The sequence below is a fragment of the Euprymna scolopes genome, chromosome 16 (genome assembly GCF_053919585.1).
Source record: "Euprymna scolopes isolate OS-2025 chromosome 16, ASM5391958v1, whole genome shotgun sequence".
Lineage (NCBI taxonomy): Eukaryota > Metazoa > Mollusca > Cephalopoda > Sepiida > Sepiolidae > Euprymna > Euprymna scolopes.
This window is the reverse complement of record NC_136497.1, coordinates 15,032,559-15,056,769: the sequence shown is the minus strand read 5'-3', so window position 1 is coordinate 15,056,769 and position 24,211 is coordinate 15,032,559. Positions and strand designations below refer to the sequence as shown.

At 34.9% G+C, this 24,211-nt stretch overlaps 1 protein-coding gene across 1 annotated transcript in view; it reads left to right on the top strand.

Annotated features, from left to right (window-relative positions):
* The window catches only part of LOC145295850 (elastase-like), a 76,043-nt gene that overhangs the window by 41,696 nt on the left and 10,136 nt on the right, over positions 1-24,211 (top strand). The gene's annotated exons all lie outside the window — the stretch shown is intronic.

Below are 24,211 nucleotides of genomic sequence, written 5' to 3'. Positions count from 1 at the left end.
TTCCAAAACTAAATATTTTAAGAAAATTTCGATGATCTTAAAAATTTGTAAAAAATATAAATGAATAAATCTATCTATCTATAAAAGTGAACGTGTCTGTGTGTGTCTGTGTACATTTCCCTACGCAATAACTCTGTCAATTTTCAGTCTACAGACTCGAAATTTGATATACAGGGTACTGAGATTTGGAAAAATCTATGTGATTGATTTTCGGCCAGAAATTTGGCTGTTAAGAGGTCAAAATTCAACGATTTGACCTTTGAGAACTCTACCAAACTCCTCCGACAATTTTGGGTCTAAACACTTGAAATTTTAGATATAGGTTCCTTGGACATGGAATTAACTTAATAACTTGATTTGAGCCCAAAACAATAAATGTTAAGGGGTTATAATAGGGGTCAAAGTTTTAAAAATTGACCGCTTTTTTTTATTTGCTCAACATACACCTCCAAACACCCGGGCAACGCCGGGATGAAATGCTAGTTAATATATATATATATATATATATATATATATATATATATATATATATATATATATATATATATATATATATATATATATACTCCTTTAAATTCGTTTTTCTTTTGTGTGTATTGATATTCATATTAAAAACTCCCTTTCTAATTATTTGAAAAGAAAATACAATTTTCTTATATATGGGTTCACTAGCAAATTTGCATATCTTTTAAACATTCATTTTAATTAATTCCCTATTAGTTGTTTCGGTTTTCTAATGGGATAATCATCTTTAGTTAACTATTACGTGTAATTATATTCATGCAAGCATTCTACATGATTTATACTTGCATAATATTTGCGTAAAAACTTTATAGTAAACACAAAATTGTTTACATATATATTTATGTATGCGCATATATTTTTGTTTTACAAATTTTGCCTTTCAAACTCCTCCTAGAGTTTTTGGTCTACTGACATGAAACATATATGAGGTATTTGATTGAATCCATGAAAAACTTTATATTTGGGTTTTAGCCCGGAAAAATCGGGTCAAAAGTGTGAAAATTAAAAAAAATTAAATTTGCCAGGTGAAGGTCGAACGCCGGCATTACGAATGCATAACGTAGTAGCTATTGGTTCATGTTTTAATTTTTAGCCTTGCAGTAAAGATGTTTTCATAGCCCAGACATTGACGGTAGAAGCAAAATAAATCGTGAGCTGAACATTTTGGTTTCGATTCTCGGTGGTGGCGCATGAGTTTTTTTTATATACTTTTTCAATCATTACTATATTTTGCATCCAATCTATCTCTCTCTCTATCTATCTATATATATATCTATATATATATATATATATATATATATATATATATATATATATATATATATATATAAAAGTGAAAATGTCTGCCTGTCTTTTCTCTATGGTAGTTAAGGATTTGGTTGGTTGGTTGTTTTTGTTTTACGGCATATCAACAATTTTCGGTTTATTTAATGCCGAATCCAAAGATTTTGAAGAAAAAATTTTCATAGAATATATTTGTTGTTTTCAAGTCGGTTTCTATTCAACCCATAGTTGGGACCCTAACAGGTACTACCACTCAGGGTCAGAGTGGACCTGGGAGCAATGGTAATTAAAGGGTGGCTCCACACTCCCCAAAGCCCGCAAGCTGGGGCCTCACCACTGGATATAGTTTAAGGTCATATCCAGGACCGGTAGTTGAGGAAGACTATTATACAGAAAGGCATTACTTTACATATTCACAATTTTTAATATATACATATGCACATAACCTTATGAATAGTACATACGGCCCGAACAAAGCCAGGCGGAACTGCTAGTATATCTATAAAAGTGTGTGTGTGTGTGTGTGTGTGTGTGTGTGTGTGTGTGTGTGTGTGTGTGTGTGTGTGTGTGTGTGTGTGTGTTGTGACATAACCCATAAATTGGATTACGTATTTAATTAAAAATTGAAATATTTAATTTCAGGCCAACGAGAAATGTATCATTTTGTTATGTTATCACCTAGGCAAATGAACATAGTTTCCAAGAGAGAAAAAAAAGAGAGTATAGAAAAAAAGAGGAAGAGACTAAACTTAAAAAGAGAGAGAAAGAGACAGTGAGTATAGCAGAGAAGGAGAGAGAGGTGGGAGAGGCGTCTATTACGCAGGCTAGTAAGTAGATGGCTTATGATCCGGTCATTTGCTCAGAAATCCGTCTTTCCACCCGTGCTGATTGCTAAGCGACAAATAAAAAAAGAAAGGGATAAGAAATGCACCGAGAAGAGAGAGAGAGAGAGGGAGAGAGAGAGAGAAAAAAGAAAAGAAAAGAAAAGAAAAGAGAAGAGGCCTTTTGGTACAGTAGTCACTGCTTGGCTGTAGCGCCAAGCGAAGGTGTGAAACCCCCACCCGGCAGCGACAGAAAAGCAAAGGAGATAACGCCTAGGAGAAACTCCATACCAGCAGTGAAAGAAGGCGATGTCAACAGTGATAAACGGCGAACTGATACATTGATCGCAACAAGCGGCGAACTTTGGGAATATGTATTTTAATCCGCTCGAAAAGAAATGAAAGAAATCCGCTTGAAACAAAAGAAAAAGATAAAAGAAAAAAAAAAGAAAAATCAGTAAGTCGCCCTTATGAACATTCTCTCTCGTATATTAAGACATTGGGTTCATGTTGTCATTATTCTGTTTGGATTGATATATTTTATTATATTAATGTATTTCTCGTTGGCATCTTCGGATAGTATACAAAGATACCCCTCTCCATCTTTATAATTTTTTATTTTTTTATTTTTACTTAATCTCATTATCTCCTCCCTACCGTAGTTTAGTGTTTGATAATAAAATTTAATTTCGAAAATATTATCACTGATGTTTTTGTTTCATTCTTTCTCGTGTTTTTGTCGTGTTTGGTTTCCATGTCTTTATTTTCTTTTTACCCGTGTCACATATGCGATAAAATACTTGAGTTTTGCTTTCCCATAAATTCCCTTATACCCCTTCCCCTTTTTGTGACGTGTTACAAAGATAAACGATATTTGCTTTTATCGTAAGTTTCCTTTCATACCCCTACGCTTATTTGTTACTTAATTCCTCACCTTTTGTCGCATATGTTACAGTGTGTGTCTGTGTGCATTTCCCTACGCAATAACTCTGTCAATTTTCAGTCTACAGACTCGAAATTTGATATACAGTGTAGTGAGATTTAGGAAAATCTTTGTAATCCGTTTTCGGCCAAAAATTTGGCTGTTAAGAGGTCAAAGTTCAACGATTTGACCTTTGAGAACTCTACCAAACTCCTCCGACAATTTTGGGTCTAAACACTTGAAATTTTAGATATAGGTTCCTTGGACATGGATTTAACTTAAGCCCAAAGCAATAAATGTTAAAGGGTCATAATAGGGGTCAAAGTTTTAAAAAAATTGACCTTTGCAGTCTCTACCAAATTACTAAAGACAATTTCTGGTCTAAACATTTTAAATTTGGCATAAAGGGTATTCAGAGATAAGGCAAGCTTTTTAATCGATTTGGGTCGAAAATGTGAGCTACCAATATGTAAATGTATGTATGTATGTTTGCCTTAAACTTTTGACAGAGGCGACGGAGTTTCACAAGATCAGTATCGTTTCGAAGCTCGACCTTTCAGACGACAAATACCAAAAAATTGGCTAAAAACATTAATTTCTTCACCCTCGATTAGGCACTTCTCTACAAGGAGGGGTTGCTTTTTTTTTTTTTTTGCCGATATTTTCGAAAGACATCCCTTTTTTTATTGTCTAGCCTTAATTAAAACTTACGTCACTTCCGGTTTGACGGTAGTCGTAACAGCAAAGGCGTCACGATTTTTTTTCACATTCTTATCCTCCTTCGCAGTACGGGTCCGAGTCTGCCTTCCTACTACCACTTTTTTTTTTTTTGCTCAACACACACACCTCCAAACACCCGGGCAACGCCGGGCTCAAATGCTAGTAAATGAATAAAAAGCGCTTAATTTTTTTGTTTGTTAAAAACGAACAAAAATATTGAAAAATCATTTCTGTGGTTTTATTTTAAACAAATAAAATCGATTTATCTAGGTTCTTTTGCTTATTCTTAAAAATATTAGTTTGTATTACTAGAAGGGTGATTAGCTGTGGCCCTGGACTGAATGAGGATCAACAAACGTTTCACACTTCCAATACTTTTATTGCCGTCGAAATCGATGGATTCGCCCATTTTCCAATCAAATCGATTGATTGCTTGAGCAAGCTTCATCTCCTCCCCGCAGTGATTTAGTCTATAATACTTTGTAGTCTACGTCGCATTATAGAGAACCTATTGTTGATTTTATGAAATCATTTTTATATAATGGCTTGAATTAAATTTGTAGAGTATCATGGATCAATTGTAGTCTAAACAAAACATTTATTTCGAACGTGCCTCTGTCTTATAGAAGAACCTACTATTGATTTTATACGTCGGGCCTTTCTGCTTGTATAGTGATAAAATTCTCAAATGTACTTGTGATGTTAGATTGTATAAGGGTGTTCACTTTGGTCAAATCGAACTGTTCCTTCTTAATCAGATCTTTCGATTATCTATTATATAGGCATCCCAACTCAAAACCTATCTAAGAACACTCCCAGACACATGAAGTACATTTGTGTAAAACTAAAAAAAAAAAGAAAATTGGTCCATTCGTTCTAGAGTCCATAGGGAACGAACTCTCACACACACTTACAAAGTGCATTTATATATATATATATATATATATATATATATGGGGGTTGTATTTAATAATTATAATGGTAAATAATTATATAAATATATATTTGTGTGTGTGTAGCTATTTAATAATTATTAAATATTTAATAATTACTAAACTACCCGTGACCCGTTGGGTAAGTATGTTATATTAGCTATGGACTTAATGTATGAGCGTGACACTTGTGACGTAAACAAAATAGTTTTTTGTGACATAACAGAAACATTCCCATGAAAGTATATTAAAATGAAAAAAGAAAATTGATAGATTTCTATGAGTCGTTTTGTTTATAATTGTTTATTTTTGACAAAAAAAAAACTTACAGCCATTGAATTATAAGTGGTTTGCCATACTTATAGGTAAAGGTGCACTGAACAGATACCATAATACTTATATATAAATAAATTCAAATTTAGATATATCTTTTAATTTAAACGCGAAAAAAAAAACAATTGGACGCTGAAAACGTATACAGTAAAACAATACGTTTTATTGTCGCGTTGATTATTTTTAACGCAAATTAAAAAAAACATATTTTTGGGGTTATTTATTTTGTTGGTAGTGTAGAAGAAAATGTATGAATGTTTTTTAAGAAAGGTGTATTAAAAACTGGAGAATAAATTTAAAAAAAAAAAGGAAGGCGATGAGTAAATCGCCGTTGTAAAATGCTCTTATGTTTGTCAACGCGTTGAAGTAGATTTATGTGTAAGAAAATTGCGTTAAAATAACTTAAACTTAATATGGAAATGAACGATGTAAAAAAATGCAGAACGTATTAAGAATTGTTTATTTGGATAATTTAAACACAAAAAAACAATTGCGACGCTGATAATGTACACAGTAAAACAATACGTTTTATTGTGGCGTTGATTATTTATTTGTAAATATGTTTCTTTTTAATTTGCATTACAAATAAATAATCAACGCGACAATAAAACGTATTGTTTTACTGTGTACGTTTTCAGCGTCCTAATTTTTTTTTTTGTGTTTAAATTATAAAAATAAACAATTATTAATCCATTCTAATTTTTTTTTACATCGTTCATTTCCGTATTACGTTATGGGTTTATGTGTATGTACGCATGCACAACCGGAAGTTGTAAAGAACGTCATTCGAGTTTTATAATTATATAGATTATAATAAATAATCACACGCGCACACACACACACACACACACACACACACACATATATATATATGTATATATATATATATATGTGTGTGTATGTATACTAGATGTACTTTTGTTTTATAAAGTTGTACAATCAATTCAGTAAACCTTACTGAATTATTTATTGAGTGCTAATAATTCTTTAATATTTTTTTTTTACTTTTCAGAACCAATTGAAGTATTTAACAGATATAAAGGGCAAAGGTTGGCTGTTTCTTCTGTAGTACGGGTGGGTTTGAAAGCCGTAGATCATGGACGACTGGAAAGCAATAGGATATTAGAAAGGAATGCACTACATTAAGATGATTCAGGCTGGATTAAAAGAAATTTTAGCTGCAATTCGCAGCTCTTTGAAAGTCGTGGTATGCGAGTTGGAGAATTGTAATAGATTTGCGAAAGTAGTGCCTTACAGGAATGACCATTGCAGTTTTAGCGTTGTGGCTTTTCACTCGTTTTATTTAATTCGTAGTCGAACACGTAGCACGGAATAAACAAAACCATTTTTTTTAAAACAAAAACTTATTTCGATGGCAGAATGTTTGATTGTGTTCGAATGAGAAAAGGAATGCGTAGAAAGTTCTTTGACGTGTCGTTGCTCAGCAACCAGTTATTATATATTATGGACCGGGCCACATCGGATGTCCTGAGTAGAGAGGTGAGTGACCAACATTTGAACTGGTGACAATGTTATGGAAATAACAAAGTGTTTTGATGACGGAAGAAAGGTTTGAAATAGGACTGGAATTTGATGTACAAATTGCCAGAAACATGTAAAACAATAAAATGTTTAGAAAGGTCTTCAATAAAATATGATTGAAATGTTTGGTTTTAATAAACAAAATTACGTGACAAAAGACCTGGCAAAGATTTTTGGTTGTGTAGATATATGACGCAACGAGTTTAAAGACTCCTTACAAAGTTAGATTGAGTCTGTAACTGGCAGCCGAGAGAGACATGAGGGCACGAAGCATGGGCAGGATCGATAAGTAAGATATAGACAGGAGTGTATCAGCGTCCAATCTTTCCAAGATGGGAACAACATTCTGGAATAAAGTTCTGTTGTTCGTGATAAAATTTTTGTTGCAGCTTTCCGCCCAAGATCAAAGATAGTCCAAGGGTGTTCCCTAATTGGCCAAATGTTGTAAGTCCATAGAATGGCATTCGTCTCCTTTGTTGAAGGTATATCTTCTTTTGTCTGGCAAGAGACAAAAATGTTTATCTCGTACCTTATTTGTCGTTATATGTGAACATACATCAGATAAGTTGTTTTGTGATATTTTTAAAACTAATCGATCATACATTAATACTTGTATGAAGAACGGACGCACATACAACAAGACACTCATTACATACACATATATATGTACAGAATATATACACGCACCCACGGGAATACAACACAGTTATCTCCAGCAAAGATTTCTATGCTAGAGTGTCGAGTGGGCAGAGACAGGGAACAAAGGGAGCGAGGAGAGAGAAAAAGGGATGTATCTGTCTTTGATTTTTGCTAGGTTCTCTCTGTTGATTGACCATGATTCCCAAAAGGTTTAAAGTAGTTCCTTAGAGCATAGATGGAATCAATGTGTTCTGCCAACTGATTGATCAATATGTGACCGAATTGCATTGATAAGAATCAAATAGATTGTTATTTTATCTGTAACTGCCACAAAGTCATTGCCATTGTCTCCATAAAATGAAACTCCCTGTAAAAAAAAAATGTGTGGCAATGCAATAGAGACCCTGGCGAAAAAGATAAGAATTGGAATCGACACCATAAAAAAAACTGTTGAATGAGGATCTTTGTTACTCTTTCATGCAAGTGTTGCAAAGACGAACTATTCGCTACCAGAACCCAAAGAACTGTTTATGAAATCCAAGAAACTTCCGAACAAGACCAAGCATCCAGTCAACCCTGAGATGATCTCGAGATTAATTGGACAACAGAAAGAATAATAGGTGGTTAGTCTACAGTTCGCATAAATCATGTACATCAAAAACCATGTTCGATCAACTTTTATATTATTTTGCACGGTAATGTGCATGTCATTATCTAAGCAGCCCTTTCGTTTCATTAAAGGACTTATTATTCATCGTTATCGACTATGAAGAAAGTATTGAATGAAGACCTTCACTACTACTCATACATCGTCCCAAGAAAACCATCTTACAGAAGACAGCAAACTCCTTGACAGGTCAAACACATAGTCAAGTCTGGGATTTTCTGGTACTTCTTAGGTCCAGTTTCACAACACAGAAGCATGAGCTAGTCTACAGTTCACATAAAGTTTTATGTGCCATGAAGACCAAGTTCTCTCAAACTGCCTGCAACACCTTAGCAACGAACGGCGTGCTAGGATTAAACAGGTTTCGGGCATCTTTCAAAGGACACTGTGCAGAACATGTGGTCTAGACTCGGGCAGCGTTTTTGAACGTAATTTATTCGGCAAAAATCCTTTAACAGATGCACTATGAATTTTATAAAAACATCAATTATTGGCCGCAACGTTTTTATTTTGTTTCCAAAAGGTTAAAATTAATCTCGACTACCGTGTATATCTAAATAAATATCTAAATTGTTAAAAATGCGAAATTTATTTATCTCAAAACATATTAGGTTTATTTAATTCGATGATACAACAAAACATTTGGCAATGTTCAGTAAATGTTCAAACATGTCCACATTTTATTTGCATAAGGATTTTTATCCTCGGCTCCCAACATCAACAGAGATTAAACCATTCCTGTAATGATCCGGTCCCTATTGATTTTACGATGGGAGTTTAGTTCTGTATAGTTCTAGAATGTCCACCCTCCCAGGCTTTGCCTTCTTTCTGGGAGGGTGTTAGTCTATTGGTAATCGCCTCAGGAGATGCCGACGCAATGCAGCGGGCACTTTTTGCAAGTCAGCTCCTTCGGAGCGCTGACTTCTGAGTCCCACATTCCGACCCTGGTGTTTAAGTTATTGTAGTGGGAGAGAACTAAACAATCTTTATTTGCAAATTTATTTTCGAAAAAAATTCATAATAAATTAATATAGGAGTCATTTGTAAATTTTTACTCTATATACCCAATAGTTTTGTTGATAGTAATATTAGTTTGACAAGAAGGTTCTTGCGGAATTTTAAATTTGAATTTCAAATAATGTATTTTCACATAAGTTTTTATTATGATATAAATTAAATATTACATGTGCAATGATTTATATCTCTATGAGTTATGTGGCCTATGGTTTCTGAGTTACAAGTGTTTGAACTAAGTCAGGTTTTTAATGGCGTCTGTTGAGTGTTGCGCGGTGATTGGAGTTTTGTATTCGACACACACACATGATGAAATGAAAGAAACTTATCGTAATGATACAGCATCATATCAACTTTTAAGATTCTGACGTCATGAATCCAAAATGGCCGGAAATCTATGGAAACATATTCCAGGTTTGGTCGCTACTTTCCTGCCATTAATGAGGCATCTATCAAAGTTGAAACTGCTATTTTTGGAAGATCTGACTATTCACCAAATAGCCCAAGAGGTCAAAATTATTGCAAGGTCAGTGAAAACTTTCATCGCCAATTGTATATGCATAAGGTGTCTGCCAGATTGGTTCCAGGTTGCTGACATATTTCTAGAACATAAAACGCGTTAGGTGCTCAAAGATGTGCCAAGAAGATGAATCAAAGTTTTGCAAAAAGCTGATCACACAATAGGAAACCTGGATGTATCACTATGAGCCAGAGGCCAAAGGCCATTCAATGCAGACTTCATTAATTAGAAACAAAACCTATAATAAAGATTATTTTATATATTTTTCCAACATTCAAAATGTAGGAATTTGATTTTTCTTTTTTAAAAACATCATCATCGCAAACATTAATTAATGAGAAACAAATGTCCTCCCTTTATAGTTGATCTTTATCAGTTAAAAATCATTAAAACCATTTCTTCTCCAAAATTTTTTTTTAAATTGATGTCTGTTTACGGTTTCAAATTGACTATTTTATTTTATAATTAAAAAAAAAGTCCTGTTGAGGAGACTATAAGTTTTTTTGGATTATAGATTATTTTTTAAATTTAAAGAAATGTGCAAGTGAATTGACATCTGTTCCTTTATAATTTGCATTAAAAAATTATTTCAGAAAAAAAAATGTGTTGTATTGAATTTTCATTTAAAAATCTATTTTTTAAATCACTTCAAAAGTTTAAAAAAAATTTTTAATTCTTAGTTATTTCTTTTATTTTTTATTCATTTTATTTATAATGCGTTTTAAAATTTTTTTAACTACTGTGGAATTTCCACGGGTTCTGCTAGTACTTAATTATTTATTACAAGAAAAACTTTGTTAGACATTGTATTTAATGCAGACTTTTGGGTTCTTTTTTAAGAAACTATTCCAAAGAAATTCAAATTAAGTATCCGTGTGTAAACTTAACTGGAATTTATCATCGAAGTTTCCAAATAAGTTTGGGAATTTTATTTTTCTTAACCCCTTTCAGCCATTAAGCAGTGCCAAGTGATGGAGGAGGGGATCTGCACTTATTGTCCGTTGGGGCTCGGCTGTGACATCCCTCTTGTCCCCTATTGATATGGCAGTAAGTCTAGTAGTCAGCCAAGGATGAAGGAGATAGAGGAAGGGTTGAGGATGAAATTCTGGCGCTTTTCCTCGGCTATTTTTTAATCAGTTTCAAAATTAACGGTGAAGAAACGGATTGTGTTTTTTGGACTCGGTCTGTAAAGAAGGATTCAGAAGATTCTCCTTGGAGGAATGATACGGTGTGTGTGTGTGGGGGGGGGGCTCTCCGTTGATAAAGTATCAACGTATTTTATTTAGTGCATGCGAAATGACATCACCGGTAAAGAAAAATATTATAAAAAAAAAGAAAGAGCATTGCCAGGGCCGCTGCGAAGAAGGTGGGCTCTCACTATCGTGCTAGAAAGCTACTTACGTCTGAAAATATTCTATAAGGCCACCGTTCGTCCATGTATGAAGCATTGTTGTCACATTTGGGCTGATGCATCTGCTACTAGTCTCTCGCTCCTGAACAGGGTTCAAAAGAGAGTCGCCAATCTGATAGGTCCTGAACTGTGACCTAAGCTTCAGCCTCTGTCCCACCGACGAAATGTTGCATCCCTCTGCCTGTTCTACAAGTATGTTAATAGTGAATGCTCTGACGAACTACAAGCACTTGTACCCCCTCGACATAAATACCCCCGACAAACCCGACAAGCAGCAAAATCCCACCTCTACAGAGTAGAGATCCCTAGATGTAAGAAAGCCTTTTACTCCAATAGTTTCTTCCCCAGAACTGCTAGACTTTCGAACTCGCTTCCAGGATTCTGCTTTCTCAACTGTACTGACATGCAGAAGTTCAAATGTAATGTGAACAAACATCTTGCTGCTAAACTCCCTACATAGTATCCCTGCAACTTATGTCCCCGATAGTAGCCCTCTTCATCAAAGTGGCACTGTGCCTTCTTTTGGGTGAAAATGGAATTTTAAAAAATGTTTAAAAGAGCATGTTAGAGAGGACGATCACGTTAGAGATGTGAGTGATGGCAAAGCCGTAACGAGGTCATCATGCGTGGCAGGAGAATGAGAAAATAAATGTCGTTGTTACAAAAAAAAAAAAGAAAGAAAAAAAATAGATGTCGAGTTCTTACTATGTTGCTTGCAACACTTGTCTTATGTTCCTTGCGACGTAGACTGTATATACAACGTGTTGGGTCTACTTATGTAAATCTGTGGGTAACGTTACACACACACACACACACACACACACACACACACACACACACACACACAAACACATACACACACACATCTATATATAGTGTGTGTGTGTGTGTGTGTGCATAATTATTATTTCATATAGATATATACGCATAAGGTAATAAAATACATTGTATTTGTGTAGTATAATTAATAAATTAATATATATTTTTGGCAAGTAAGCCGTGTAGCTTACTTGACATATTTTTTGGTCTAACGATTTTTTCCAAGAACAAAAACATGAACATTTTAGTGTAGCTTACTTGCCATAAATACGTTTTCATAAAGTAAGTTGCCATTCAATCTCATTTTGCTATGATGTCGCTTAGCTGTTTTTTCTATCTAAATGCACACCCGCATTCGTGAAAAGACACACAAGCGACATCAGATGAAGTTGAAAATTTCAACACAAACGACACCGAACGGCAACAACGTTCTTCTTTTCTCATCCATCGTCTGCTTAAAATGATACTTGAAACTAGCAGGACCCGTTAACCGGCGTTGCCCGTTGGAATCTCCCCCCCCCCACACACACACACCTCTGCAAAAAACTATGGTTGTTGTTGGTGGCCACTGCCGTCCTTGAACAATTGCGGACATTGGCGGCCGTGGCTGAAATGAAATAACCAGGCTTTCACTGGTGATTGGTGGTGGTTTGGGACGATAACATGCAGGTACTGTTTGCATTTAAAAAAATAAAAAAGTAATTAAGGGAATGCGTAAATCATTATGAAATAAAATTAATAAAATCACGAAAAATGGTCCATTAGAATAATAATGGAAAGTAAAAACAGAATTTTTAGAAGTTAGGGATTCTCACTCTATATAAACTGTTTAGAGTGATCGAAATCAGTGGTAGCAGTCCTAGCTGTTTCCGTTTATTGTTCAAGTCTTCCTCTTCTGTTCAACTCTTCCACCAATAATATTGAATTAAATACCAGTTTTATGTCATCTTCTTAACGTGTAAAAACAAAACAATTACGACTTTTTTCACTTCATTTCTTTGAGTATTATCATGTTAAGAATGGCATTTGAAATATACATCCCAAACTCCCCATGTCTATTATAGACACTTTAATGGAATGCGCTCTGATGAACTCGTATCACTTGTGTCCCTTCGACGAACATATTCCTGACTAACCCAGTAAGCAACCAAATCTCATCCCTTTACTGTTCAGGTCCTTGTATGCCAGAAAGCCTTCTACTCTAATAGTATCTTCCCTCGGAGTGCTAGACTTTGGAATTCCCTCCTCGTTTCCTGCTTCTCTCTGCAAAAGTTTAAATGTAACGTGAATAGACATCTCGCTGTTCAACTTCCTTCAGATCCCAAATGGTTGTCCCTTACATTCCAAGTGGCAATATATCTTGTTTAGAATGAAAATGACTAAAAAAATAATGGCAGACGTAATAATAATAATTTTGTTTTTGTTCGTGATTAACATTTTAAATACTGTAATGATTGCATGTGTTTTAAAATGATGATTTAAATTTAAACGTTGATTTAAACCGACAAATGATTAGAAAAGGTGCGTATATATATTATTCGAGTTTATGAACGGAAAAAGGGCAACGGAAAAATGGGCCACAGAAAAAAAAGGCAATTTTGGCAAGATATAAAAATTGGGCAATTATGGAATATAGATTTTAAAATAAATTTTAGTACGGTTTTTGCGAGTATATAGTTTAAATAGGTCTATCCCTTATAATATTTTAAAATAAACATTTTTAAAAATTTACTGTTTTAAAGCAAATAAAATCGCATTCGCCCCAAGCAAGGCAACCGATATATAAGGAACTACTATTTATTAGGAACCATCCCTACAGGGACACTCTAAGTAGGGAGTTGAACAGTGAGATGTTTGTTTGTATTACATTTAATTTCTGTATATTAGTATTAATTGGGGAAACGGAAAATAATTCCAAAGTCTAACAGTTCAGAGATGCTCTCCACTATCTGGGGACCTCTACTGTTAAGGTGTGGGATTTTGCTGCTTGCTGGGTCAGTCAGGAGTATTACGTTGATGGGAGCACCACTGCCACAAGTTCGTCAGGGCACATTAAAATACTTGTAAAACAAGTATGGGAATGCAGCATTGCGATGATAGTGTGTGTGTGTGTGTGTGTGTGTGTGTGTGCGTGCATGTGTGATTAGATAGGAGACTTCTTTTTGGATCCTGTCCAATAGAAAGAGAGACTATTAGTTGGTTCACCGGCCCATATGTGGCAACAATATTCCATGCGTGGTGATTTTATACGGATATAAGATATTGTCATGTGTGAGTATTTTTCTAATACCGTTGAGGGAACTCACCTGCTTTGCAGCAGCCTTTGCATTGTCTTCTATTCGTTTGTTCCAATTTATGTTACTGAGTTTGAATGATGGAATCTCGGCTAGTGTTATTATCCATGGTGGTTGGTGGCTGAATAGGTTCTTTGCAATTGTCGAAGGAAAGAAGCTTGATGTTAGTAGCATTTAATCTATTCTCCTACAGACTGGATGTCATTTTCTAAGGTTTAAGACATTGTCTTCGATATGTGTATATTCGCTTTCCCTACATATCTGGTGCAGAGGGTGATGCTATCTCAGACACAATTTTGTCAAGGTAGAAAATATGAAAGTCCAAGCATTGACCTTTGAAGCACACTCACATTAATGTCATGTTGTTTGGATGGCCATAGAAAACAACCTGGATTTTTCCCTTATTTAAGAAAGACCTGATTATATTGAGTACTAGCGGTATTGCCCAGCCCTGCTCGGGGCTTGCTTTGATGCTTTTTTTTATGCTTATTTTGATCTGTATCTTTGATGATTCCAATTTTTTTTTTTTTTGTAATCCTAAAATTATTTTAGTAAATTTCGGTTATATTGACACCTTACTGATATTAACGTAGCCTCCATAGAGTGGATGCAACATGCCAGCAACAATCCAATTTCTCTGATGTGTCCCTTAGCAGCTATTCTTCCAGCTCCAAACCAACTACTTTGGCGAAGTTAGGAGGTTGATTTCTTGGACTGTATGCGAAAGAAACCACAGGATCAACATCAACTATTTATTCATTGTAAGAATTTATATGGTTGTCGCTGTATAGTTTTACAATTAGTTAACTGTGTCAAAAAATTCCTTATCTTATGTTGCCGGGCATGCTACTAGTGTTTGGTTGTTAAGGCCTGTGTTTTGTTAAACCGACATATAAGAAACCTCTGAATCACATTTTCACTAAATATGTGTGTCGGTTGTTTTGTAATTTCTTCAGGATCAGTTGCTTGTTCAATGGATGTTTTAAAAACAGAAACATAATTTACTTTTGCATTGCTAAAATACGTAAATTTTCAAGTCTTATAAAATTCTTTGCAGTTAATGAAAAATAAAATTAAGAAATTTACGTGAGGAATTTGAACTTACAGACCACGTCATGCAAGAAAAAAAAAGAAAACACGCTATGAACTTACCCACAGTAGAATTTTCATGGCCCGTTCTTCTATCATTGTTGCTAAGCAACGACATGGAAAAAATGGCTTTACTGACAAGAATGATGTGCCGGTCTTATTTAATTTTGATATTAATTTACTTCTGTAATTGTGTGGATTCGTTTTTCTTAGATGTTATTTTTACAAAATTTTGTTATGCTTTGGATTTTATGATTTAATGATTTTATGATTACTTGTAATATGAAATTTGAAAAAACGTTCCTTTATTATTATAATGTATATAAGATTAATAGGTTTAGGAAATACTGGTTGAATTTTTTAATTAACTGAATTGGGTATAAATTTATCTATTAAATCTTAATCAAATTTAAATTGACTAAATTAATGATTGAAATAACTAAGTTGAGATATGAAAGGTAAATTTCGTCTATTTTTTTCTTAAATCTAATTTTAACTATAAATGTTTTTTTTCCTGATTAAGTTAATATGATAATTCAGAAGTATAATATATCGTACCAAGTAAATGTGGGTGTGAATGCTATGGTGTAGTTTAATGTAAAAGTTGTTTTACCATAGGATGGGGCGTTTTTTCTTTTTTTTTTTGGGGGGGGGGTGGCGTTAATTTACATACTTATGTAATTGTGATGTTATTTTTACAGAATTTTGTTTATTATGATTTTGATATATGATTTCATGCCTTTACGATTACTTGTAATATGAGTTTTTATCTTTTTATTTATTATTATTATTAGTATGTAAATATATGACTATAAAATTAATAGTTTTAGTAAAAGATTCACATTCTGTTTTGTTTTCTTTTTGTCCATAGTAATTAAAACAAAACAAATCTGGCTGTCAAAATCGTGTTGATAATAACTGAGGAATAATCTGAATTTTTTATACTCTTGTTCACCTCAAACAAGGTACATTGCCAGTTGGACGTGTGGTGGGCTGGTGGATATATTATATATATCCCCCAGTCGTACAAAAATAGGAGAAATGAATTGAATTGAGAAAGGAAAAACTGAATTGTTTTGAGGAAGGAACGAACAACGCGTTTATTTGAATTGAACGAACTAGGATTTATTTCGTGAAGAAACACATGAAAGAAAAGGGTACACCACGTGTTTAGTTTGGCGTGCGTCTCTCACTGTTAATTGGTGAGAAGGAAAGTCTATTGCTGTAGAGAGAGAGAGAGAGAGAGAGAGAGAAAGTAAATCCAGTTTGGCATGCGTCTTTCGCTGTTAGCTGGTGAGAGGGAAAGTCTATTGTAGTAGAGAGAGAGAAAGAGAAAGTCAATTCAGGCCATGGAGATAGAAACCGTGTAAGGTGTGCGTACTGTCTGTTAACTCTTGCCCCACGCATAGTAGCAGGTGACGTGAGGCGCAGGCGCGCACCTCGAAACAGGGACGTTGGTCCGTCGACCGCTGAGCTCGGAAGGCGAGTTGAAAAAGGGAAGAAACAGTTCAGGTCTCTTGCTTTATAGTTGTTTCCGGTGGTCTTTTGCGCATGTGTGGATTTCCTTCAAAGGGGAAGTGACGTTGCCCATGTGTGCGTACGTGTGCGCGTATGTGTGCGTACATGTGTGTAATTTAGCGTGTGTGTGTATGCACGTGAATGTGGTAGTATGTACATGAACGTGAATATATCTACGTGTGTGTATGTGTGCGTGTATGTTTGTGTGCACGTATGTGTATGACAAGAAAAATGGCTTGAGATGTGAAAGCCTGTTTTTGTGCGAGACTAGAAAAGGGCTCGTACAGACGTAAGGGGGCTACTATTTGGGACCATTTCTATTGGAGACTATATAAGGAGATAAGCGAGATGTCTGTTCACATTGCATTTAAAACATTTAAACTTCGGCATGTTAGTAGAGACAGGAAAGCAAGAAACAGGAGGGGAATTTCAAAGTCTATCAATCCAAGGGAAGAAACTATTAGAGTAGAATGCACTTTGATATCTAGGGATCTCAACAGTGAAGGGGTGGGATTTTGCTGTGTCTGGTGTATATACATTGAAGAGGTACAAGTTTCAATGAGTTCATCAAAGCACATTCCATTTAAATATTTGTAAAATAGACACAGGGATGCAATATTAAGGCGATGGGGCTGGAGCTTTGCTGATAGTCTCTGATTTAACAGGTCCCACACTAAGAGAAAAAGACTAGTGACAGATGCACCAGCCCAGATGTTACAACAATACTTCACGCATGGGTAAATGGTAGCTTTGTAAAAATACAGGATACTCTCAAGTGTGAGTAATATTCTAGCATGGTAAAGGCAGGGCTCTACGGACATATTTATTTTTAGTTGACCTTTGACAACTAAATATTTTCGTTTACTAGCCAAACCCATATGATTTTTTAGAATATGACATGTTCGTTCTGTGACAAGTATGTACATCACAAAGATTTTTTTGTATTTTTTTTAAATAAGTGTAATTCTAAATACACACCGAATTTTATGTTGATACTTGAAGGTATAAACATTTGAATTTATTCAGATGTTTTTAAACTTAAAAAAAAGTATATTGTTTTGTTAAACCTTTTATTGTTTAAATAATTTGACTTTGCTCGTTTTATTAAAAAAAAAAAAGTTGAAAAGATATTTTTCACTCAGCTGCGGAAGATTGTCGGTGAAAGAAATACAATCGCCAAAAGATAAGTGTTCCATTAGTTCTACTTGCCACTTTGAAAAATCACTCGCAAATGCGACCGTTTCACTCGCAATGTAGAGCCCTGAAAGGGAACCCACCTTTGCAGCAACCGTGATAATTCCTCAAAGTATTTGCTCCGATTCATGTTGCCTGTGAATGTTAAACCGAGGAGTTTGAACGATGAGCTCTCAGGTAAGGTGTTATTAGTTATAGCTATCAGTGCTTCTTATAATTGTTAAAGGAAAGAAGCTAAGTCTTAGCAGCATTAAATATTGCTATTGATTTACGACCCCATTCCATTACAGACTGGAAGCCGTTTTCTAAGGTTTCCGCCATCGCTTTAGATACGTGTACATCTGTGGAGTTTGCTTTTTAGTTGTACAACTGCAACATAGTGTGGGAGGTTTCTTCGATCTCACACAAATCCTCTGTCAATGTCTTCATCAACTGAACTGGCTGTTTATCTGATGTGCATATTGTTGGTGACACTTAATTGTAAAGATGGTTGTGGTGATGATGTGTCAGCCGAAGTTTATGTTTTCTTTTAGCTTATCCTGCCTTGACAGAGTTCAAAATAAACTTTGTAGCCTAGTGGGGGATGGCCATTTCTCTTCCCTGGAACCTCTTTCCCACAGAAGAGATGTTGCGAGCCTGTCTCTGCTTTATCGCTATTTTCATGGCAAGTGCTCGTCTGAGCTCCAATCTATGGTCCCCTCTGGCCTTTCATGAAAAACACTCGTCTAGCTGAAACCACTATCGATAATTTCTCCCACTCTTTATCTGTGCCTAAACCTAAATGCAGATTTCACAAATAAAGCTTCTTTCTTAGAACTGCACGCCTATGGAATTCTGTTCCCTTTTTCCTGCCTTCCAACAATATGGTTATCTTCAAGTCCAACGTGAACAAGTTCAAGCAATCCAATTTACCAAATTTCCACTACTAACGATGACTGACATGTTCCCCTTGACCACTGTACACTCATTAACCCTTATCAAGGCCTGGAGGCCACTCGAGGATAAGCGGTGACTCCTTTGTAAGAAAAGCCGGTTGAAATTTATAATGAAATGGTTTGAGTATAAATTTTATTTATTAAACTTCAGTTAAACAGCAAAGATAGAAAATTCAAATTGAGTGAATAAACGAATGAAATAAGATATGAAAGTTGAATTTCGTCTATTCCTTCTTTAATTTTAAATGTTCTTTCCTGATCAATTAAATATAATAATTCAAAAGAAGCGAGTGAATTGTGAATTTTAATCTATGTATGTAAATATTTAATATACGGTGATGTGTAAAGTCATGCACTTTTAAATATGTCTAGCCGACGAAAGTGTTAATCTGGCTTGTGCTTGTTTGTGTTGTAATTGCAAGTATTCGAGTGTACGTACTGTTTTGGTGTGTGAGGAAAGAAAGTAAGAATGGTTTATGCATATTATAACACGTGTGTGTGTGTGTGTGTGTGTGTGTGTGTGTGTGTGTGTGCATGGATTCTCTTTATGCATGTATGTGATTGACACATGCTTTTTCAATATGTAAGCGTGAGTGCTTTTCCGCTGATCGGCGATAATAAACAAACGCTCAAAACGCCCCCCCCCTCTCCACCTCAATTGTTGTGACCACGTAAAAGAGGTTAATTTTGGTGACTTGCATTTCTATTTTACCTGATTTCTTTCCGAGTAGTCTGACATTAAGTTGTTTCCTAGCTTTGTAGACGTGCGATAGCACAGAAACTCAAGTGTTCAAAATAAAGTTAAAAATAAAATATATTTATACAAGTTTGCTACCCCACTTGAAGTTTGTTTTTTTTAATCCGGATTTTTTAAAGTTTGTTGGGCCCTGTTTTCTTTACTTTCCGATTGTTTTACTTTTGTATGTATTTCTGTATCATTTATTATAAAAAAAAAAATGTCCCTAACATTGGATAGACCTGTTAGTAAATTATAAAAAAAAACAAGCTTATCCTTTTAAACGGATATTATCAGAGTTTATTCGTACATGGACTAATATCGGATAGTAGCAGCGGGAACTGATAGGAGGGAATATGGTTTGGAAGAATTTAGGAAAACTCGTCCCGGGAAAACTCGTCTCCGGAAAACTCGTCTCCGGAAAACTGGTCCCCTTTCGCTAGGTAGGAAAACTGGTCCCTTATTGAATAAATGTCGATTGAAAACACATTTTAGGGTTTGTATTACTGTACACATAGATTCGAAAAAGTTGTCAAAAAACAAATATATAACAAATAAATGTTATTAAAGGCAAGATAAATTACTTTTCTACCAAACTGGATATAATTTTCGTGTTTTTATTTAGTTTAACATGTTTATTCAGCTCGAAAAGCATACAGTGTTTACCGATGTATTGGAAAATTTAAAATGGCGGCCGACTCTCTCTTTAACACAGTAAGTTCGGAAAAAGGTGTAATAAATAATAAACTAGACAAAATAATATTAGAAATTTGCTCAATATATGTTACCAATATATGTTAACTTGACATATATTCGGTGGTTTTTTAATAGTATTTTGTCTAGTTTATTATTTATAACACTTTTTCCCGAACTTACCGTGTTAAAGAGAGAGTCGGCCGCCATTTTGAATTTTCCAATACATCGGTAAACAATGTATGCTTTTTGAGCTGAATAAACATGTTAAATTGAATAAAAACACGAAAATTATATCCAGTTAGGTAGAAAAGTAATTTATGTTGCCTTTGATAACATTTATTTGTTATATACTTTTTTTTTTTTTTTTTTTTTTACACAGTGATCACCACTTATCAAGGCCCGGAAGCCACTCAGGGATAAGGGTTATTGCAAGTACATTACGTTAGTGAGGAGTTTTGCTGAAATGTTTACTTAAGGGGGCGGTTCATTAGGAATTTGTTAACATTGGACTTGAAGACATCCAAGTTGTAGTCTGGAGGGAAGCAGGCAGACGGAACAGAGTTCCACAGGCGTGCAGTTCTAAGAAAGAAGCTTTGTTCATGGAATCTGCGTTTTGATTTAGGCACAGATATAGAGTGGGGGAAATTTGTCACAGTGGATTCAGCTAGACGGGTGTTTTTCGTGAAAGATTGGCGAGGGGGGACCAGAGATTGGAGTTCAGACGAGCATCTGCCATGGAAATAACGATAAAACAAGGACAGGCTCGCAACGTCTCTTCTGTGGGAGAGAGGTTGCAGGGTAGAGAAAAGGGCATCCCCCACTAAGCCACGAAGTCTATTTTGTACTCTGTCAAGGCAGGATAGGCTGTTTTTAGCAGCTCCTGCCCAGATATGGCAACAGTATTCCATCCTTGGACGTACTTGGCTTTTATATAGATAGAGAATTGCATCCGTAGTGAGATATCTTCTGGAGCGGTAGAAGGATCCCACCATCTTTCCAGCGACCTTGGCAACAGACTTGATGTTCATGTTCCATTTCAGATCAGGAGTAAAGGTCAAACCCAGAAGCTTGTCAAAACACGGGGCCTCACCCAGACGAGAGCCATCCATCACAATTGATGCCAGATGGGGATCAGAGCGTTGATGATGTAAGGATAGCAGTTTGGTTTTGGATGCATTAAAGGTAACCAGCCACCTCTTCCCCCACTGAACCACGCGCTCGAAATCAGAGGAGAGAGAATCAGAGAGAACTTTGTCATTTACAGCCTTTGATGTGTTGCCGTAGATGGTCGTGTCATCAGCATAGATGTCAACGAATGATTTAAGTATGTGTTTAGGGAGGTCATTGATGTAGATCAGGAAGAGAGTTGGGCCCAGGATTGACCCCTGAGGGACTCCAGCATTTATATTGCAGGCCTCCGATTTTTGTCCATCTACCACTACTCTTATGAGCCTATCGGAGAGAAATGATTTAATGATTGAGAAAACATTTCCAGTTATACTGTAGCTGGAAATCTTGTGAAGTAGACCCTTATGCCATACCTTGTCGAAGGCCTTTGATATGTCGAGAGCAATTGCCCTAGAAAGGAAGCCTTTGTCAAGAGATTCACTAATCCTGTGGGATATAACCGTCAGCACATCTGCGGTAGATCTTGCAGAGCGGAAACCATATTGTGTGTCACTAAGAAGGTTATTCCTGCTGAGGTGGTTTACTATTTCTCTATTTAATATGGATTCCAGCAACTTACTCATAACACACAGGAGACTTATTGGTCTGTATTGAGAGGGAGATGACTTATCACCTGAATTCTTAAATACAGGGCAAACTGATGAGGTCTTCCAGGGAGTCGGAAAGCACTTCTCCTTAAGGCAGCGCTTAAATAGTTTCGTAAGTATGGGAGCAAGTTCTGGTTGAAGCTTTTTTAACACTATGATTGGGATGCCATCAGGGCCAGTTGCTTTACTGGAATCTAGGTTCTTGATTAGCTTGGCGACCTCATGCACGGATATTTGTATGTTACCTAGCTTGTTCTGTGTTATAGGAGGAAATATGGGGAGTTGATGGCCTTCGTCGCATAGGGTAGAATTAGCTGCAAAGTTCTTTGCAAATAGTTTGGCCTTGTCTGACGCTGACGAGATGACCTCTGGTCCATTGATAATGGTTGGGATAGAATGCACACTTCTGTTCAGGATCCTATTTGTTATTTGCCAAAACTGGTGGGATCCAAGCCGCTGATCAGCTACCTTGGATTTAACAGACTGGGCATATAGCTCTCTTGCATTTTTTATTACTCTTTTACAGTGGTTGCTGGCAGACCTAAAAGCAGCTTTAGTCTCAGTGCATCTATTACGTTGGTAGCTATGGAAAAAGTGATTTCTGTGCGCGATAGCAGCAGCACATTCTGGGGAGAACCATGGCTGGCTGTTAGGTTTTTGTTGGAATTTTTTAGACTTGTTTTTTGACAACTTTTTCGAATCTATGTGTACAGTAATACAAACCCGAAAATTGATTAATAAATTTATTTAGTGATTACTTTTCCTCTTAATGATTGATTTTAGAATTTTGAAGTAAAAATTAAAAAAAATTAAAAATTAGTTAACGAGAGATTGTTAGCACATGGTATCCCTCGCGCCAAAAAAATATTTCGTTTTTAATTTATTAGTTAATTTTTGCAAAATTTGACAGGACGACAATAAATGTTGATAATTGATAAAATTATAATTTTAAATAACGCATGAGTGCATTTGGTATGAGAGAAAACAAAAACATAACAACAAAAAAAACTATCATAATTAAAAAAACAAAACAAAAAAATAACGAAAAATCGAATCGCTCCCTGTTTTTTCATTTTTTGGTTTTGTTTTTAATTATTGTTTTTATGACTCCAAAAAACATCGTTAAAATAAGAACCAAAAAAAATTTGTAATTAACTTTGTATGAACATAATAAACGCTTTAATATAAGTGAAACCACTAAGAACTTAGCCAGTTAGGTAGAAAACGGACACTTAGAAAATCGATTTTATTTAAAAAAAAAAAAAAAAAAACATTAAACAAGTAAAAATATTTTTTAAAAATATTAGGGGGGGGGCTATAGTCTATTTTAAAAAATAATATCTCCTTCAAGAATGATCATAAAATGTGTTTTCAATCGATATTTATTCAATAAGGGACCAGTTTTCCTATCTAGCGAAAGGGGACCAGTTTTCCGGAGACGAGTTTTCCCGGGACGAGTTTTCCGGGCACCGGTTTGGAAAGCTGGCTTATAATTTTTTTTGTAGGTTTTCGATTACTTTTTGATTCTGTTTGAAAGATTAAAGCCTAAAGTTAATCTCTAAAAGAAAAAAAAAATTATATGTGAAAAAGAAATATTTCCATGGTGGTGCCAGAAACTGAATAGTTCAACTAAATTTGGAAGATAAATAAATGCATTGTAAAGAATCTCTTGGAAGATAAATGGGTACTTGTACAGTTTAATCAAGACATTAAAAAATGAAAATATCGAAAAAAGTTTAAATTGTATGTATCCGTTATGGAACGAAGTTCTCCGAAAAAAAAAAAAATCACTTAATTTCATCAGGTAGTTTGCTTTTTTTTTTTTTTTTTTTTTTACAATTTTTCCCATCCGTATTTGTTTACACCAGTGGTTCTCAACCGGGGTCCATGTGGACCCCCATGGTACACGTAACGTTAATATTGGTTCAGTCTTCCTTCAAGATAAACTGTTGATATATGTTCTTGGGTTTTCTTTGCATTACTGAAAAATAAAATAAGCGATAAGGGTTCACCAAAATACATTAAAAAGAAAAGAAAGTCATGATTAAAAAAAAAATGGTATTATTTTAAAAAATGGTATTATTTTTTTAATCACGATTAATTTAGACCTTTAATCGTGATTAAAATAATACCATTTTTTTAAATTATTTTTTCTTAGTCATTCTGGATCTCAATTTTTTTTTTTTTTTTTAGGATTCAAAAAAAAAAAAAAAAAAAAAAAAAAAATTCTTACTCTGATATTTACACGATCATACGTACAAGAAAAAATATATTACATGAAATTTTGTGAGAATTGTTATCCTTAAAATAGAATGAAATATTTTTT